The sequence below is a fragment of the Camelus ferus genome, chromosome 16 (assembly GCF_009834535.1).
Source record: "Camelus ferus isolate YT-003-E chromosome 16, BCGSAC_Cfer_1.0, whole genome shotgun sequence".
NCBI classification, from domain to species: Eukaryota; Metazoa; Chordata; class Mammalia; order Artiodactyla; family Camelidae; genus Camelus; species Camelus ferus.
In genome coordinates, this window is record NC_045711.1 from 8,524,789 (window position 1) to 8,542,885 (window position 18,097).

Sequence of the window (18,097 nt, forward strand, 5' to 3'; positions counted from 1 at the left end):
AATATATAGCTATTTCTATAGGATGCAATGCTCACAAGACATTTATTAAACACATGTTACTTCTCAGGTAATTTATACATCTTTTCCCATTTAAACTTTATAACAACACTGAGAGAAAGGCATTGTTATAAACCATTTTATACATAATCAAGCAGAGGCACAGAGAGGTTACATAACCTATCCAAGGACGCGTACTAGTGCTGGGGTTAAAACTCAGGTCTACCCAACTCCAACCTTATTGTCCGTTTCACCATTTTACTTTGCTGCTAGATGACAAATGAAAACAAAACAAAACTGCATCCTAGCTACATTCTCCACCTTAGGAAGGGGATGGGGTGGCCAAAATCACTTGCTCTCTCAAAAATGTGCCTTGGTGCTGGTCAGTAAGAGTCCCCCAGGACACCAACATAATTTAAAATGGTGGTTATTATACTGTAAACCACTTCTTTTTCTTTACTTGATGCAGAAATCTCTTTTCTCTGCAATGGAACTTTCTGCTCCAATTGCCATGGCTAACATTCAACTACAGCTATTTTAATTTTCTCGGAACTATTATAGGACACTTGCTTTTGTTGGAGCCTAAGGGAGGGTTAGGAATATGAACATATTTTTAAGAGTCAATTTTTCATCCATACATTCAATAACTATTAAGTATTTATTATGTGTCAGGGTCTTTTTCAAGTACTGAGGATAGAACGCCTAACAAAACAGACAAAAAAGTCCTTTTGCCCCCCCCCCCCCGCAGAATTTACAATCTAGTTTGGGAAGACAGACAGTAAATTAGGGATTGTCAATGAAGATCTCATTGAGAAGATGTTTAATCAGAGGAGGTATTTTCTGGGCAAAGGGGGCTGAGGGAACAGTTTGTGCAAAGGCCCTGAGGCAGTACCTTGCATCTTCAGCAAGGAAGCCAGTGTGGCAGAAGTAGAGAGCAGTAGGGGACAGAAAGAAGGACATGAGGGCAAAGTGGTCACGGGACTTTGGGCAGGGATCACGTTGCAGTGGTGGGGCAGACCTTAAGAGGCTTTGTAGGCCATTGTAAGAACTTTGATTTTACTCAGAGTGAGATGGGAAGTGACTGGAGAGTCTGAGAAGAGAAGTGATATGATCTGACTTCAATTTTAAGTGGATTACTTTTGCTGCCGTGTTGACAGTAGACAACTCATCACAGGGATGGACAAGTGTGGGACAGGGAGAAGAGGAAGGGGACAGGCAAAAAGGGATTTGGCTTGGACAAGGGTGGCAGTGGTGGAAATGGTGTGAAGTGGTTAGATTCTAAATGTAGTTTGAAGGGAGAACAAACAGAAGAGTTCATCTTCAAGAAGAACTTTACTTAGCACCTACTGCATCCAGACAATCATGCTATGTGTTTAAAAAATACAAAGGGGAAAAGGCAAAAAGTCGTTTCCCTTTTTTGGTTCAGCTTGGAACATTCAGTATGACTTAGATAAGTGGAGGAAGAGGGCAGGACACGTTCCACAAAACAGACAATGTGGGCAAAGGAAGAGGGACAAGAAGGAATCTGAATGTGGTGCATCTGAGAGATGACAACTGATCACTTTTGACTGGAGTAGATGCTTCCAATAGGGGAGCAATGGGTAAAAAAAGATTGGAGAGAGGGAGGGAGAGGGCTGGGCTCTGTTAGAAATCGCATGACAGGCAAAGGTGCTTGGATCTGGGGAAGTCTTGAAGCCCGGGCAGAAACTGATGAGGACACAGTGCTTTAGAAAGCTAAATTCGGCAGGAGGTGCAGGATGGAGAGATGTGGCCACCCAACTGCCTGCTATACCCTTGATTCAAGTAACTTTATTTCCTTATTTTTTTTAAAGTAATAATAAAAGGTATCTTTAGAAAGAAATACCTAAGGAAATAAAGGACATCTACCTAGCTACCCCATCAGCCAGTCCAGCCCAGGTGATCAAGGGTCACCAGTGCCACCGCTGACTGACCTGACATTAGACTGCTGCTGTGCACACAGGAGGTAATGGGTTAGGATGTGTGGACGCGGCTCTAAATGTTCCACGTGGATCAACTTAGATAATCCACCCCAAGCTGTGTGAGGTATGTCTATTAGTATCCTTTTTAATAGGCAACTGAAAGGTTAAGTAACTTGCTCAGAATCACAAAGCTAGTAAGTGGCTGAGCTAGGATTTGAATCCAGACAGTCAAACTACAAAGTTCATGGTCTTGGCTACCAACTACAGAAAATGTTAAAAAAAAAAAAAAAAATCACTTGTAGGTGAGCTTCTCATCAGTGCCCAGCCCCGTGTGAGCTTAGAATGTGGCCATTACAATATATTCAAACACCGCTGAGCCTGTTACACTGTTCCCCATTTTCCATTCAATCAAGCTTGGAAAAAAAAAAAAAAAAAACCTGCCACTGAAGAGAAAGAGGAGGGGCAGAGAATTCTTCATAGCTGCAATGAAGAATAACTAATTTGATGATTTGTCTCCTTCACACTCACTCCATGCAGCTTTTATTCCTCTATAAAAACAGCACTTTTATTTTTGTTCAAAGAATGCTAGTTAATTAAATGAAGAGTCTGGATGGAATTTATATAGCCATTATAGTGCACTGATGGTAATATGGTGTGAAATGCAGTTGGGTGGTAAAAAGATGCAGAGGTTTTGATGCTGAATAAATTCATGCTATTTCTTTTGTAAATGTATAACTGTCAGGTTGGTAAATGTGACCCCTTAGCAAAGTTCTAGCCCAATTCCCACTGAATGGCTGTTTAAAAGATTAGTGCATTGAAATGACGACTCTTAGAGGAAGCAGTAAAGAAAAGAGAGTAGCAGTGCGCCGTTCTTAGCAATACACGATCACATAAATCCGTTTTTTTCTTTTCCTCCTGGGCTGTCTTCTAATAACTGCAAAGCCTCCTGTGTCAGTAACAATTGAGTCAGAATTTCCCCAGTACCTCACCACAAGCCTGAAATCCCATCAGGGTAAGTGTGGCAGCCAGTTTACTGATTTACTTTGTATTACGTAGAGATTAATTCAGTTTAGAAAGTTTAGAAAATAAATGAGAAACTAAGAGGTAATATTAAATCAGAAAAATCAACATAAGCGTTATGCTTTTTAATACTAAGCAATATGAGCAAATGTACTCGAAGAGAATCCTGAGTCATGAGGTCAAATCTCTGACCTAACATTTTTTTAGTGACACTGAGGAAGCGCCCTCCACTCACACTGTCCCACTGCAAAATGAGGATTTTCCACCTCACGATTTCACAATGAGTCTTCAGGGACCAGCAGAACAAATTCTTCTTTGAAAGTGTAATTCAAACTAACGAACATCTTTGTAGGCTACAAATACTTTGAATTTAGCTATGTGATTGTATTGAGACAAAGGGCAGTATAAACTCAAACAGCATAAGCTTGGACAAAAGACAATATGCTGTTTTTCCACATACAGCACATCCCCCTCCTTAAGACACTAAAATGACACAGAATAAAAAACATGGGTATTAGACGAGATACATGGATATAAGGTTAGAATCTTAGACCTGTGATTTTTTTTTCATTTTTTGGCAGTATAATTCTCTAAGATTCAGTTTGTCCATTTGTACAATGGTAAATAATAACACCTACTTTATAAGATCAAATGACTCTCACAAGAGGGTTAAAGAAACCATGAAGGTTCTCAGTACAGTTTTCCCCCATTCCTCTTTACTGCTTTTGAAACACACACATAATCACCTGTGTGACTAGAGGCCTAGACTAGATCAAATAATTGAGGGCTTCCTTGAGGTACTCAAATAGTAATACCAGTTATTGAACTTTAGAGAAGTTGTTTGCAAATATCATATGCACACGTCTATTTTAACATTAGCAACAATTATGTAAAACTGCTCCTTCTCTAGCGGTGAGTCGTAACGGCTCCCGAAGGTAGAAGGAAAAAGCTCTAACTGCAGTCTCACATGGGTAATTAGGCAGCACACCCACATCACTAAACTTAGAAGTTCTGTAATTTTTAAGCTAATCAGTAAATCTTTCAAAATGTCAATGGCTGACAGGAGAAAAGGGAGGCTGCAAAGAGATAATATGTTTTAGTATAATGTAACTTATGCTACCAGAGCCCCAAAGAACACTTCTCTTATCAGCTTCCTACATTCACTCACTGGAAAACCCTTCTTGGTCTCGATCCCATTACAGCTTGTGAAAAATATTAAGGGTTACTGCAGGAAGAGGGCTGTTGAAGGAAAAGTATTTAAAAGCAAGTTATATCCAGTTTCCTGAACTTATGTTTTGAATTTATTAAATATGTTTAATATTCCTCCAAATGGATGATCTGAAAGTAATTTGTTAGATATTCACAAAATGAATCTACTACCCATCCCTTAACCATGGACACACTTGGGGGAGAAGATGAATTCACAGAACTTTATATATGACTCTGATACGTGCTCTCTCCTTTCCTTTTTCTTACTCCTCCTCGATGCATACATCAAGCCCATTATTCCACCACCATACCTCACCAGTTACTAAGCACTGTGAAGTCTTCTTCCATGATTTATTTGCAACATTCCTTAATATCCATTCTTACCACCACTGTTCATGTGTTCATCCCCCATGCTTAGGTACTATGAAAATCATATAAGTAATCATACTGCCTACTGTGTTCTTCACTATAATGTATTCTGCATACTTTGGAATGATCAATTTTCCTAAAATATTGCTTAGGTACTGAAGCTAAGGTAACCAGGGAAAATATTGCTTACATGGTACATGATAAACACACCCTCAACCTCCATACTTCAAGGTTCTCCACTATTTGCTCCTAATCAGTCTTTCTGGTTTTAGCATATTCAACTCTCCTACAGGATCACCCTATCCAAGTACATTCATGTCCCAAGTTTACCAGACTAAACTCTCCCACCTCGAAAACGCTTTGAAGCACATTATTCCTTCCACTAGATGGATAGACTTTTCCTCTCTTTCCTTCATCCAGTCCTCCTCTAGCCTGCAAAATCTATTCCTGATTTTAACTTCTCCAATCTTTCCAGACCACTTCAGCTTACAATGATTTTCCCTTCCTTTTATTCTTAATAATATCTGTTGTCTGTAATTAATCACATACTACTTTGTGCCTCCTACTGCTGTGTTGAACTGTCATTAAAATATTAAATATTTTACTACCTAGTTTTCTAAAGTCAAAACATCTTGACTGCCCAAATTAGAACACAAGCTGTCTGAGAGTAAAACCCTATTTAATATTAACAGGTGCTCCATTTAACATAAACATGAGATATAACTGTGTTGACAGACAATGAAAGTAACTGTTTTGTTTTTCACATATAATAATTGCCTTAGAGAACTTTATGAGGTAAGAAGCTTTCATGGGAAAGTTCTTCCTAAAAGGTTTCAATTTTACGGGAATACAAGTAGAACTGTATTTCATTTAAATACTTATAATTATAAACCATGATCTGTAAGACATCACAGAACAGGAAGCAAATCATTTCATTATGCTCTTTTCATATATAAGTTAAACAAAATCCTTTTACAGTATTCATCAAGCAAATGAGATTACATCTAAACCACATGGAATAAAGAAAATATCAAGGTCAAAAAAGGACAACTATACTTTATGGTGTTTGACAATTTTATTTCTTGGTTTTTTGTTAAATAGATTTAAAATGTAGAGATTTAAAAATTATGCACACTAGTTTATATTTCCCTAACATTTACAATTTTCCATCATAAGTTAATATAATAAATACATACTCTCAAGGACTATGTAATCTTTAAGGTTCTTTCCAACCCCACCCCATATCCCTGATTCTGTGATCTACATGGTGACAGTTTTTTGTAAAGTGTGCACAAGTAATAGATTATTTGTAGATCCAAGAAACAAAGATTTTCTTTCATTTGTATGAGAAAGCAAAATCCTCACTTTGCAAAGGAAGACTTCGTTAAGCTTTCTGGAGGAAAAACAGGTCAATCAAATTATAATTAGCTCTAATTAACCCTCCTAAGAGCTGTCATCTTCTTTATCTGCAGCTGCCTCATTCTCCAAAAGGTGTAAAATCAAGTTCTGCCTCTGAACATCAAAGAAAATCAAAGAAACAATGTTCAATCTCCGTTTATAAACAGAAGTCCCTAATCAAAGACAGGCACACAAGTACACCTATCTGATAAATTTTACCACGTGAACTCGTTCACAATATAAATATTAATTAGTTAACACTCTGTTTTGACAATATATTTAATCCTACACATGTATTTTCTGGTTTACTGAAGGCTGATATAAAAGAAAAAACTATTTTTCTATTTCCCCAATTCTAGTTACAAAAGTACTGAAAGGAAACATTTACAGTATTTGAAATTTCCTTTTGTAATCGAAATTTAAACCCTGTTCACTGAAACCTAGTACTGCTCCCAAGTTACTTTTCCAGCTATTAAATAGTTAGAATTCATCTGAAGTTTAGCGTTTAAGGGAGTTCTGGCTTAAAAACAGAAACATACTCCTTCCAAATTAAACTTTAGGGTTCTAATTCAATTGGAATCAAAGCTTTGTCAAATTTTGTTTGTGTTAGAGAAACCTACCCAAGAATTTCAAATTTGAATCTAGATAGAGTAAGATTTAAATAATAAGCATGATTCTTAAAGTTGATTTGAAAGAAAAAAGTCAGCGAGAACTGGTAAGCAAACGCTGAAAAACAAGAAGAAGAAGGACAGAAAGAAAGAAACAAATAAACAAGCAAACAGGGTGGGACATGGCCCAAGGATTTCAGGCCTGTCTGGAGCTACAAAAGTTGGTATTGGCCAAAGAAAAGTTAGATAAAACATTCATTCACCCAAGATATATTTATTGACAAAGCAACTGGAAAGATCAGATAGCCCCAAACAGCCCTAGATTACATGAGAATTTAATTAGCGGTAATGGAAATACCACAAAACAATGAGTGGTTGTAACAACAAACTACTTAGAAAAGAAAAAGTATAAAGTGTAGACCCTCATCTCATACCATATACCAAACAGAACAATTTCTTAGACGGGTTAAATAAAGAGAGGCATGGGAGGAAAAGTAGGTAAATATGTGTCTGATAGTGATGAAATTTTAAAAAGTTTAAAAAAAAAAGGTGAAATCACACAAAAAAGATAGATTTGACAACACAAAAACACCAGTGTTTAAAAGTGTTAAAAATTAAAAACGCAGTTTGCATATGGGGGAAATATTTGCAACAGATTTGATAGAAATAGTGTTAATAACTACAGTGCAAAGAGATCTTATAAAATGATGTGGGAAAAGGGGGAAAAGTTATTGATTACGAATACAAGAGAAGTGAAGAAGAAAAGTATAGTAGGAGGGGGCTGCAGATGACATAAGGAGCATATATGGTCTGGAGTGACAGAAAGTCACCATGTCAGGAAATCAGCTGCCTTCAGTATGAGGGAATGTGACGGAATTCACAATTTAATTTGAAATCTCTGGTTGTGGACAATGTTGGATGGCCATGAATCAAGGTATGTACCTTATTTTCACATAGGGTAATTTATTTAAGTAGGGTTAGGTGCGACTAGAGAAGTCTTGTTTTTCATTCTAAAATAGTTTGTGAATAAATCATTTAACACAAGGTCCTGAGTCCCACAGCAAAATAAGAGTACTGAAAATGTTTCTCACATGTTCAACTGCCAAGATAGGAGTTTTATAGTATTAACTGCCTTATCACTACTTCCTCCTTGGGTAAAATTTACTAGTTTGTCACCCAAGGTAATATATATTGCTCTAACATTAAGAAACAACAAAATGTTTGGCACCTAGATAGACGTTTGAGATACACCCTGAAAGGTGCTCTCTTAGTAACTGACTGGTGGAATTTTAGAGATCTGTATTTGTTTGTTTTTAGTTAAAATAAGGAAAATTATAGGGATAACATCTATTTTGGTATATAGTCAAGCCTCTGGCAACTCACCAGCTGTAAGGCACCTATTATGAATTACTTTCTAGGAAGTGATGGTTTTGCTCTATTTTTCTTTTTTTCTTTTTCATTTTTCTTACTCGATTGAGAGCTCCTTTTAGGGAGTATGTCTAGCTTTCATAGAACATTCATATAAATGAGCATTAAATATGTGAAGCCTTGCCAAATCTCCCTCATAAGTTACTGCAGGCATGAGTGAAGCAACTGATGAAAGAATGCTGAATGTGGTCCCTGAGCAGCCAAAAAATAAGTTGCTCACAACACGGACCCCAGAACCCTAAAACCCTAAGCCAATCAATTACTGAAAATACTGTAATCAAATTGAACTAAAAGGTTTCTATGAAGAGTAAGATCACTTCCCTTCCAAATTTCTCCAACCCTGAAAATTCTGTGATTCTAGTTATTCTCACATAGTTAAAATGGGTTCTTACAGTATCAATAGGACAATAATATTTCTCTCAGAATTCTTATCATCGTAAGAACTAGCTTAAAAGGAGGCGATTATTTGGAAATGGGTCTTCTGAAATATACATCTTTGTTTGCCAGAGCTTGCTTAGAACGCTGAATTCTCCTCCAGTGAGTCACCAGAAATGGCTGCTGTCGGGGCAAACAGGAATGCCAACGGGGCTGTCTTCGCCTCCTTTTCCAAACAGGCTGTCTTTAACTTTGGCAGCTTCTTGGGCAGAGTCTAACATGGGAGACTACAAGGGTCATGTCTCTGATTCTCATAAAGGGAATTCTCATAAAGTTAAAACATAAACCCAACCAGGTTTGTTTAATAAGATCCTCCACTCAGATGGCTATGATTTTAAGAGTTTTACAATTTCTTTCCTCAAAGAGGGTGTTTTGTTTGTTGGTTTGGTTTTGCTTTTTTAGAAAATCATTTTAAGACCACTGCAGATTATACACAGTTGTAGGAAATAATACAGAAAGGTTTCCTGTACTCTCTACCCGGTCTCCTCCAATGGTTGTGCCTTGCGTTAGTACAGCAGAATATCACAACCAGGAAATTTCACTGGTATCATTCATCAACCTTAATAGGATTTCACCAGTTTGATAGGCACTCAGCAATGAAAAGAACAACCTATGAATATACAAAACAACCTAGATGGGTCCCAGGGAAATGATGTTGAGTGAAAAAAAGCCAATCCCCAAAAGTGACATACTATATGATAACATTTATATAACATATTTGGAAAGACAACATTATAGACATAGAGAACAGATTAGTGGTTGCCAGGTGTTAGGGGATGGCGGATGGAAGGAGGTGGCTGGGACAGCAAAAAGAATAGCAGGAGGGATCTTTGCAAAGAGGGTTTTTAATAGAAAATACAAGTTGACATCCTGAGGTTACAAGTGACCATCTGAAATGGGAACACAGGGACATTTTACTACAGTCCCCTTTTAGAACAGAAAAAAACTGACAAATCAAATACATGCATTTTTCTTCTTTTTTTCCTCTAAAAATGAGATTGGCATCTTGGAATATCTACTAGTTCCACACTGAACTATTATAAAAAGTTCAGATCACATACCAATTCTAAAAAGTTGAGACTTCACTGTTTCTTCAATAAATGCAGAAAGGAACACAGTCTCTCAAAGTGTGAAAATACGGATACTGCTTTAGTAATCGCATACTGTCATTTGTTTTAGAGATATAGCTAATCTGTTCTTAGTTTCCTCTGTTGCTTAACCCATAAACCAAGAGAGCTCACATGCCGGCTGTACCAGCTGTATCTAAGCTCATGCCCAACCTCAACTGTCCACAGAGAATCCTGTGCTGCTGATTTGACCTCACATTTCTGCCTCAGAACCTCACATCCTCCTCAAGCGTTCAACCCAACCTCTGCACAGATGAGGCCAACTACATCGGGGCTTATCTGAACTTAGAGAAGTTGCCAAATGAACAATTTCCCCTGTTTCTTCAGGGCAAAGACTGGTTCAGACAAGCTAAATATTTTGGCTTTGGACTGTTCACCAATTCATTGCTGCCTTAGGTCATAACACTATGCTGAAAGGAACTTTAAAAACAACTTAAGTGTGAGAGTAGGTTTTAGAAAGTTGATCAAAGGAAGTTGTTAGAAAAATGGCCCATGCCTGTTAAAAGTTGTTAGAACTTGATGGAAAAAAAAAAAAAACCCAAGAAGTGTATATAATTTCATGGGAAACTGTGCTCATGGTTTTAAGCAGTAAGGTTGGATTATTCCATAAGGCATAAAAACTCATCAAGAATACTTAGATTTTAGAGAACAGTACCACCATTCTTTACAAGACAGCAGAGTATTCTGGTAGCCATCCCTGTTTGGAAAGAATACCAATGTACCTGACCCTTCCCGTGAAAAAGGGCCCCTTCTCAGCTTGCTCTCTCGTTTTATTAATTTCTTTCTTCCTTCACTCTCCCTTCCTTTTCCCCATTCTCCTTATCTCCCTTTCTTTTAGTTCTTCATTGCTTTCATTTTGGTCATTACACTAAGCAAAAGTAAATTAATTTCCATAATTTAAAATAGCTAATGTACCTTCAAAAGGGGAGGTTATTCTATTTTTAGGATCAGGTCACTGTCTCACAATAATTCAATGAAAAGTTTTAAGTGAACAGAAGATACCAAATTGTGTTCTCTTCTCCCTTTGGGAGCAACTGGTAACCATCATTGTAAAATAAATTGAAAATCAATCTAGTGGTGTTTTAATAATTACGTTATCTATGTACTTAAAGAATTTATATGGTGTAATTATGAGTACTGCACTGATTTCATGTCAAGATCTTCACAAGGATACTAAAAAAGGTGGAAGAAACTTTGCCAAATTTCACAAATCTCAAATGTCTGGTTTTTAAAATTAAAAAAAAAACTTAATTTATTTATTATTGCACTATTTAATTATTTTATTTTTGGCGGGGGTAGGGGAGGCAGTTATGTTTGTTTATTTTGGGAGGAGGTGCTGGGGATCGAACCCAGGACCTCATGCATGCCTAGCACGCACTCTACCACCTGAGCCACATCCTCCCTGCTAAAGGCTTTTAAGAGAAGAATTAATCACCTTACTTTCTATTTGCAATTTTTAAAGGCTTTTTTGCTCATTGTGAAAAAGGAATCTATCCTTGGAAAAATGGAGAGCCAGTGTTTTCTCTAAAGCATAGGAACTCTTTCATTGACAATAAGTCCGTATCACTGAAATCGCCTTTAAACAGAATATTAACATTCTACGTACATAAGAGAAGGTGAATGGTATGCATGATCAATATACTAGAAAAATGGACATTTTAGGTTGATTTTGGGCAGTATGTTTTTACTGCAAGTGTGTGTTTCTGAAATGAAGAGTTGTGTCAGGATGCAGGCACTCAGGTTTGTACACATAGACATATACATATCTTTCAAATGATTTTTGCTAAAACTGGAAAATATGCATCAAATAACACTATGAATTAAAACATCTTTACTCTCAATCTCATTTCTCCTATTTTGTTAATTGTATTATTACAGCCTCTCAGTCACCAAATTACAAGGCCTTCACCACCTTCTCTGTTTACTTTTGCACGTGCTGTCACTGTTAAGTCTGGCTGACTTTACCCTCGTGGCATCTTTCACATAGACTGCTCTGGGGTACTTGGTATAATCCCCTTGCCACTACCCAGTTAAATCCTCCACTGTCTGTTATTTGGACAAGCACTTTCCAAATTTTAAGGTACATATAGATTACTCAAGGACTTGTTAAATGCAGATTCTGTTTCAGTAGGTCTGAGGTAAGACCTGAGACTCTGCATTTCTAAGTTCCTGGTGGTGCTGACACTGCTGGTCCTGGACCACTCTTTATTAGTAAGGATGCAGAGTTCTAGACATGCACTGTCCAGTGTGGCAGCCACTAGCTATATGTGGCTATTGAGCACTTGAAATATAGCCGAGTTGACTGAAGAATTGATTTCTTAACTTAATTTTCATTAGTTTGCATTTAAATTAAAAAATTAATAAGTGTAAAATATTTTTCCATTACACAAGATTTTATTGTTTTGGTAGAATTATATTTCACTTTAATCATTGCATTATTTAAGACATTAGTGTTGAATTGTAGTGTTTGTGTCAGGCATGTGAGTTATGTATGTTGTATACATAGACACATAACTGATCTGGTTACTCTCAATGAATCAATTTAAAAAAATTTTTATACAATAGTATGTTTATCTACATATTTCATGCAGGAAGCATCAGTTACAGTAACACCTGTGCAAATCATGATAGGTAACTAAACTGAAATACTTATTTTTATTAGAATGTAGTTAAATTATTTTTGTATTTAAAAAAGTAGGTATGGAAAAAATTTTAATTTAAAATGAAGATATATTAGTAATGCAGAATAACATACAGATGAATTAACTAGTGATATAACCAGGATTTAAAAAAAGAGACTGGAAGAAATGTTGCAAATTTCATAATGAATGCAACTGCAATTTACCAAGCTGTTTGTTGTATAAATTTTTTTAGCATATGAAAAGTGAACAACTAAGAGATTTTTGCAAATAGTCAAATAAGAACCAATGAAATTAGTCACCTGAAATCAGAGGCAAACATTCAACATTTGTTAACTTTGGCCAGTTATAAAATGGCTTGGATTTTTTGCATAAAAGAATAAACCATTTTTAGATCAACATGATAATTTCAGTTATGATAGAAGATTAGAAGAAATATGTTATAAAAAAAGGAAGTTCTTCAATTAAGTCACAAAACAAATGCCCACAGAATATAAGAACTCTTTAACAATATCAATGATCAATTGATTCAAAATTTGAGAAGCTACAAGTAACTTTAATTTCAGTGAGTCATGTGATAGAGGAGACACTATCAAATTCATACTTTAGTCAGGTGTTGTCTTAAAGGACTCCTAAATTTACAACAAAAAGTTGTCAGTCTGCAGCTTTTTTTAAAAAAAAAAAATAGACTTATGGTGTAGCTACTTTAACTTTTACATCTGTCAAACAAGAGTTTCAACTGGATAATGGAGAGAAGTTTTTTTAAATCATGATAGATGATACTGTAGTTATGTTGGATCAAAAATTCAGATTTACTGACATTTCCAAACAAGAAGTTGTTTTCTTTATTGTTTCATGCCAGTGTATGATACATTTTGAAAAAATTTTTCTGCTCAGTTCCTGAAGTTGATTGTATGAAAACATCATGGATACAGTTGCTCACCTTGTTTAATATATATGTGCAAATTCTATGAATCTTCACTAGCTTAAAAGACAATGAATTTAATGATCCTGCATTCCTTGCCAGTGCTCTTTGGCTAAGTTTTGGAAGAGCTTTATAAAGATTTACTGTACTTTTAACTCCAATGGAAGATTTTCTTAAAACAAAAGGAATGACTGCCTGATATTCAGTAATCAAAGGCAAAAAATGGCAATGTGATTTACATTTTATTATCAATATCACACTGCACATGAATGAGCTAAATTTGAAGCTTTAGGGAAAGAGAAAGCTTATCTGTGAAACTAGACAAGTATAAGAAGTTATACTAACATTGTAACTCTTCATATTGTAAATCATAATAATGATTTATGTATGTCTACCATAAATCTATATGTAGATTTCACTTATTGATACATTACATAAATTAGTTCCAAACACTTGAAAAATTTTGAACTATGTTTAGTTGATATTGATAAATTTACTGTTGCTTTTAATATATGCAATACTCCTTTGAATTTGATGTTATTTATACTGAGTTGACTAGAATCAGTGATAGAAAAGATGTAGCTTTGAAATGATTTTAATTCAAAGATACAGTCTTCTAAAAATATGAAAAAGTTTTGCCAATATGGACTTAAATATTAAAAGTAAAAGATTTTCAGCATTCATTTCAGTTACTGGAAACTTTTTAACTCTATTTGGCATATTTGGGTATACGAATCTACTTTTTCAACTACAAATCTTGTTAAATCTAAACACAGCAGTATTTCTAATAAAAATTTAGTGTACAAATTAAGATATGCTATAATCATAAAAATAGTAATGGACTTCAAAGATACATTATGAAAAAGAATGTAAAAATATCTCATTAATGATTTCTATTGAACAGTGCAGGGCTAGACTATTATAGAAGCTTCTTATCTGATACCCGGTTACTTCCAAAATTGCTGTAGGTTAATTTTCTTAAAGTAAATTTTCTTTATTCATCTCTTCATCCATTCACTAATATTTATTGAGCACCTGCTACTCTATGTCAGTGATTGATATAAGATAAATTGGAGAACAAATGAAAGATAGCTCACCTCCTCATGAAGCTTAACCTCTAATTGGTGGATAGAAAGAACAAATCCATAAAAGTATATAATACATGAGACAGCAATCAGGAATACCAAAAAACTTATCCACAAACAGTGAGAGTTGGAGCAGGTACGTCAGAGGGGCTGGAGAACTAGTAGGGGAGATGAGAAGAAAAAGTGGTAAAAGATGAGGTCACCGAGGCGAGAGGAGTGTGGGGAAGGGGGATAGGACTGAGATCAAGGAGGCTGTTACAGGCTTTGACATTTGCTTGTAGACCTCTACTTGTAGGATTCTGGCTTTAGCTCTGAGTGAGATGGAAAGCTCTGGAGAGTGCTAACTTCAGTTTTAAAAGAATATTTCTGGCTGCTGTGTTCAGATTAGCCTGTATGGGGGTAGGCAAGGGTAAAAGCTGCGTGATCTGGCAGGAAGCTATAATTACAACACAGGCAGGAGATGATGACGGCTCAGACCAGAGATGGAAGTGGTGAAAAGTGGCAAAATTCTGCATTTTTTTTTAAAGTAGGGCCAAAAAGTTGGACGTGGAGTACAAAGGAAAGAGAGGTCGGATTGCAGGTAGAGCATGTAGATCTTGTTTCTCCCCTTGTCAAATGTCTTCAATGGCAGTGCACCGTCCAAAGCCTCAGACTGGTATTCAGGTGCCTGTATGCTTTGGCCCCAGTATACCAACTCCTCCACACGTTTATTTCCTAACACCTTCACTTGTCCATGTTTCCCTTATGTTCCCGGGCCTTTAATAATGATTAGATAATGGTAATGATGATAAAAGAATATAAATCAAAACTTATTATTTAGGAACTTAACTATATTTCTGACAGTTTTATGCTCTTAAACTCTCAAGTGCTATGAACAAATGATAAGACAGACATTATCATCACATTTTTAGACATGAACACAAACATATTACCAAATAATAGTAAAATTAGCATATAAAGTCCTGACTCTAAAGACAGGACTTTCCCTTTCACACCATATAATTTTCATCCTGCATCCTTTGCCTGGAATGTGCTTTCCTTTCTATGTCTGGTGCAGCTCATGTGCCCACCTTCTCCTCCTATTACTACTAATAATGACCATAATAATATTTGTTGAGTGCTTAACAATGTGCTATACACATTTATACTATGCGTATTACCATATTTTATTAAGTATGCTTAATATTATAAAGCTTTTACGCTCTAAGCATTTAGGAGAAAAGGAAATTGGAATTAAATGTAGAACCCCTCCCCACCTTATTCTACATGGAAAAATTAACAAAAGATTTATAAATGTCCACTTTCAGGACGCAAAGAAACACTAAAATGTAAAAAGGTCTGGCCACGGAAACTGGCGCAGGCGTTGAAGATACAGAATTAAAAAGGCATACCAATTAAAGTATAAAAAAAGTTAATAAAATGGGGGTCTAAAACCTGGCCAAAAAATAGAGGACTTTTAAACACTTTTTATTTGAAAATAACTTCAAATGTACAGAAAAGTTGCAAGAATAGGACTAGTAATTCTTACACTCTTTGCCCAGATTTACTAATTCACAGATTTACCCCTTTGCCAGTATGTTCATGAGTGGGAAACAAAGTATTCTTGCAAACCACTGATATTTCAAGGCTGTTGCCGCTGAGATTTTGCATGTTCTCAATCTCTCTCACATATGTGTGTGTGTGTGTGTGTGTGTGTGTGTGTGTACACAATTTTTTTCTTAACCATTTGAATCTGAGTTACATACATCATGGCTCTTTACGCCTACAAACTTCAGTATTTTCTACGTATAAGGATGTTCTCTTACACAAGCACAGAACAGCCATCAAATTTAAGACGTTTAACATAGAGCCAATTCTTTTAACCTACGATCTGTACTCCAGTTTTGCCAATTGACCCAGTAATATCCTTTACAGCATCCCCCCATTCCAATACAGGATTCAGTCTAGGGTCAGGTATTGTGTTCAGTTTTCATATCTCTTTAGCCCCTTTTAATCTAGAATCTTCCCTCCTCTCCCTTCATCCTGTCTTCCCTTCCTTTCTCTCTTCCTTCCTGTCTCTCGTCCTTCCTTTCTCTGTCTCCCTTGCTCCCTCCTTCTTTTGTCCTTTCTTCCTTTCTCCCATCCTTTCTTTAATCTGTCTTTCCTTCCTTCAATCTGTCTTTCCTTCCTTCCTTCCTTCTTCCCTTCCTTCCCTCCTTTCTTCTTTCCTCTTTCTTTTCTTCTATTGCTTTCTGTCACTGATGGTTGTAAAGAATATAACCCCCTCCCTACCTCTCCCATCTCTTACTCACACACACACCCCCCTTAAAAAAATAAAACTGTCCTTTACTTGGGGTTTGTCTGGCGCTTCCTCGTGGCCAGGTTCGGGTTCATACATCCTCAGCCATAATACTACACAGGTGATGTTGTGTCCTTTCCAAGGTATCATATTTGAAAGTCATATATGTCGTCTGTTCCTCACTGGTGCTGTCAATTTTTAGCACCAGTCTGGGAGTCGCTTGATTTCAGTACTATATAATTAATGTTTTTCCCCTTGCAATTAATAAGCAGTTTATAGAGAGCTACTTTAAAACCATGTAAATATGTCAATGTTCTGCTCTTCATAAAAAAATTCCCCCTAGATTTAGCATTTTATGATTCCAGTCTGATCCAGACGTTACTAAAACAGGTGCAAAATGCTGACTTCCCAAATCTGGCAGCCTCTCTTTAGTTACCAGTCAGCACTCAGTAGTCTGTAATAAGCAAAAGCCCTCTGTTCTTCCCATTAACTAACTCATCTCTTCACTAATGGTATGGACTCATCAAACAGTATTTTTTCAATGGTTTGTAATTCATTACTAAACTTAATTATTTTGGTGCTCAAGTACTTCCACATTGGCCAGTGGGGACCCCTCCCAGCTGGTTCCTTGTGACGCTCCCATCATTTTGGGCATTTCCTTATTTTCTGGCATAAGATGTTTCAGGCTCATTTTGTACTTACCTCCACCCCCACCCCCCCGCCCTGAAATCAGTCATTTCTCCAAGGAGCCTGGGATCCTATCAGTGGGGAATGGTCTCTGGGCAGTTAGATATACTATGTGCTCATTGCTACTGGGGTGCCTGCTTCTTAGAACACACACACTCACACACACGTGCACACACACATATATACATGGGCACATGTGAATATTCATATTCACATACATACATATATATTTTAGTAATTATGCATTCCCAATGATACCCTCAGTTCCAGTCTATCCACAGTATTCTTTCCTGACTTCCTTCATTCTATTTTGTATGTCTTTGTTTTTTCATTGAGATCCTGGCTTTCAACAACAGTGAGTACATTTTCTGAGACTTATATTACATCTTAAAATTTTAGAATAGCTTTGATTACACCTCTGAAACAACAAAACATACTAAAAATGGTTTGGGATTTGTTTGCAATTCTTTTCTAACTCAACCCCAACCTGTCAAACACTGAACACAAATACTGTGTTCATAAGTTACCTGAGTTTTTTTTTTTCTTTAGAATGTTTATGGTATTCACTTGAAATGCAAATGAATTCATTTATTTCAGTTTGCTTGTAGCTTTAAGATCATTTCTCTTTCCTATCTTTATTGATTTCTTTATATATCTTCTGAATGCACAGAATATTAACATGCACCCAAAAGTAAAAACTATAAAAAGGTCACTCATGCCTGCATCTTGGCCACTCTGTGTCTACCCACATTGTCGATAACCAATTTCACTGCTGCATAATTTATTCTTCTTCTCGTTTCTTTTGTAAAGATAAACAGAAACACATGATAATTTCTCTTGTTAATAGAGGATAGCATACTATATATACTCTGCTCTTTTTGCTGGATAGTATCTCCTGGAAATCACTCTGTATCTTTGGAGAGACCTTCCTTATCTTTCCTGCAGTGGCATA

The 18,097-nt window shown here is 36.3% G+C and overlaps 1 protein-coding gene and 1 long non-coding RNA gene across 7 annotated transcripts in view; both read right to left on the minus strand.

The window, feature by feature from the left end:
- Positions 1 to 18,097, minus strand: part of STXBP4 (syntaxin binding protein 4) — a 167,972-nt gene that overhangs the window by 72,791 nt on the left and 77,084 nt on the right. The gene's annotated exons all lie outside the window — the stretch shown is intronic.
- LOC116669287 lies at positions 1,502 to 17,654 on the minus strand. The gene is made up of 3 exons (XR_004326650.1): positions 17,644 to 17,654; positions 13,706 to 13,711; positions 1,502 to 2,880 (listed from the first exon to the last, which is right to left on the minus strand). It is a non-coding gene; the product is annotated as an uncharacterized LOC116669287 (long non-coding RNA).